Here is a 2,886-nt window from a genome sequence, read left to right on the forward strand (position 1 = left end):
AAAGAGACGGTCTCAACAGAAGGAGGGAGCGCGGGAAAGAAGCCCGGGGAGCCGGCGCCTTCACGCCCCGCGGTCTGCAGCGGGAGGAGCGCAGGTTCCATCGCGCCAGATGGCGCTGTCTGGCTTTTCTCGGGCCTCGGGCGCCAGTCTCCAGAGGTCCCCGGCGCAGCAGCCTCTCTAGCCGGCCGACGCAGGCTCTGTGTTTCCGGGCGGAAGTGAGGCGCCGAGCGGAACGGCCTCTGGTGACATTTTCTTGGGGGCGGCGCGGACGACTGAAGGGACTTGGTGGTAGAGGCTGCGGAGGCGGCAAGGTTCACTTTGGTCCCGGCAGGGGATCTGACTGCGACCTTCTGCTCGCCGCCGGCGCTTGTTCCGAGGAGGAGAAGGCGGCGGTGGCCGTCGCGTCCTGAGTCACCGCAGCGGGGAGAGTCCCAGCCGGGGGGTCGGTGCGTGCCCCGACGGGGCGCGCGCGGAGCAAGCGAGGAGGCACGGAGTCGCAGCGGAGCGCAGGTGAGGCGGGAAGGGGCGCAGGGCCGCGGCCTGGCTACTGGTCGAGTTGCGGAGCCCGGGCTGCGTCCCAGGGATGGGTCAGGGCGAGTCGGGGGGCTGCGGGCCGCGCTGAGGGCTCTGCGGCTTCCGGACGCTGGAGTCCTGGCGGGCCCGGCTGGTGGGCGCCGGGAACTCGCAGCCTTGACTGGCGTCTGACGCGGGGGCATCGCACCGCTCCAACCTCCTTGCTCGTCAGCCGCTGGTGACCCTCGCGTCCTCCCGGCCCGGCGGAGTTGGCTACGGCATCTCAAGCCCCCAGACGCTGGGGCCGGGTCGAGGCGAGTCCTTTTCCGTGGGGGTACTAAGGAGAGGCTGGAGGTGCCGCAGTCCCCGGGCTGCGGGGGGAAGCGGCTTCACGGCCTTGGAGTTGTCTTCACGCAACTTTCTGGCCCCTAGGCCCGTCTGGGAAGCAGTGGCGGCAACTCCGCCAGCTCCGCGAGCCGGGGGTCTGGCACCGATAACTCCCCCTGCAGTGGAGAGCTCCAGGGCTGCGGCCGCAGTGGCCTTGAAGGAGGGAGAAAAGGCTTTCTTAGGCTTGGCGCCGCCTGCCTCTCGGCGCTTCCACTACCTTCGGTCGGCAGGCGCCTCCGGTCAATGGGAGAGATGTGTCAAGTCTCCAAAATTGACCGCTTCTGGGGAGTTCGTCAACTTTATTTCAAAACCGGTGAGGATGTACACTGACGAACCCGGGTTAAAGACTATCGCCTTTACGCAAGCCATTCATTCTCACTTTTAAATTGTCCGCCTGCCCCCTCGCCTACCCCCCGCCCCCCTCCGTCCCTGGCAGCCCCCATCGCAAAATTGATGCTCCCAGGTTGAAGTAGAGAACATCGGTACGAGCCCTCCCAGATAGATCCTTGAGCAGTTTCGGCTTGGATGGGATTTTCGTTTTTTGCCTGACCTTTTGCTTTCTGAATCCTCCCACCCAGTAAAATTAAAATCCCACTGATAATACTTCCTCAAGGTTGGACTTCTTAATTACAAATACATCTGCCAATTTTGCTTAGGCTATTATTGTGTACTACTGGGTACATGCTAACAGTTTGAATCACTCCCTTTCTTCTCTTGGGATATTTTAAGGATGGAAGCTATTAACTTTCTAATGTAGTTTTGCTGATCCTGGCAATCTAGATTCCTCCAGTAATCAGAGCATTGCCTTTTGGTTTAACAAGCATTTTTAGAGGCCTGCAATTGATAGTTACTACCTGATGTCCTGAGGAGTCACATCGCTAACCATTTTATTTATTTATTTATTTATTTATTTATTTAAGACGGAGTCTCGCTCTGTAGCCCAGGCTGGAGTTCAGTGGTGTGATCTCGGCTCACTGCAACCTCCGCCTCCTGGTCCTGGTTCAAGCAATCATCCTGCCTCAGCCTCCCCAGTAGCTGGGATTACGGGCACGAGCCACGCCCAGCTAATTTTTGTATTTTTAGTAGAGACGGGGTTTCACCACGTTGGCCAGGCTGCTCTTGAACTCCTGACCTCGTGATCCGCCTTCCTTGGCTTCCCAAAGTGCTGGAATTACAGGCGTGAGCCACTTCGCCTGGCCTGAATCAGATTTCTTAATGGGAAAATTTTTTTTTCTGACACCTTTTTGGGAAAAATTTTTTTTCTGATACCTTTTTGTGAAAAATGGGATGGACTGGATATTGGAGCTGGAAACTTTCCCCATTGTTAGAATAAGTTCACAGCGTAGTTGTTACTTACACACTTTATATTACTTTAACATGCATTTATTTGAGAGTAGCTGTCATAATCTTTGTTTTATGGTTATCATGATTAATTCAAAACTCATATAGTGAAGATAAATTCAGCTTTAGGTTCTAATTTAATGCAGTTCCTTTAGAACTGAGGGCTAATGCGTGTCCTTCAAAGGTTTCTTGCTCCTAATGTTAATAGTGACATTGGTACTTTCAGTCTCTTTATTGTATGACTAGTAAATTCTGTGCGCTTGTGTAGTTACTCATTATACAAGAAGTTGTTTTGTTGGGATTCCCAATCTTACGGCTTTTGTTGACACGTGCATGAACAGACTTGATAGATAGGCAGTTTCAGTATTCTTTTTAAAGTTTGGAATTCGTGTACACTAGAGACCCAAACCTTACTTTGGTAAATCATCTTAGATCTTCCTTATTTTCCTGCACGTAACTGAGGATGTGGAAATAACACATATTCATGTTTACTGAATTGACAGTACTTGAGAAAAACCTGTAAAAGGTGAAAAATGTTGTGTGTGTGTGCTTTTTTTTTTTTTTTTTTTTTAAGACACCCTTACTCTGTCACCCAGGCTGGAGTGCAGTGGCATGATCACAGCTCACTGCAGCCTCAACCTCCGA

General features: G+C 52.9%; 1 protein-coding gene across 2 annotated transcripts in view; it reads left to right on the top strand.

The window, feature by feature from the left end:
* The first annotated feature begins 202 nt into the window (after positions 1 to 202).
* Positions 203 to 2,886, top strand: part of LOC105516999 (chromosome unknown open reading frame, human C18orf25) — a 97,199-nt gene continuing 94,515 nt past the window's right edge. For both annotated transcript variants that reach the window (XM_011949339.1, XM_011949340.1), the window contains exon 1: positions 203 to 510. The gene's annotated coding sequence lies outside the window, so the exon portion shown is untranslated. The remainder of the gene's footprint in view (positions 511 to 2,886) is intronic.

Source organism: Colobus angolensis, unplaced genomic scaffold, assembly GCF_000951035.1.
Source record: "Colobus angolensis palliatus isolate OR3802 unplaced genomic scaffold, Cang.pa_1.0 Scaffold299, whole genome shotgun sequence".
Classification (NCBI taxonomy): Eukaryota; Metazoa; Chordata; class Mammalia; order Primates; family Cercopithecidae; genus Colobus; species Colobus angolensis.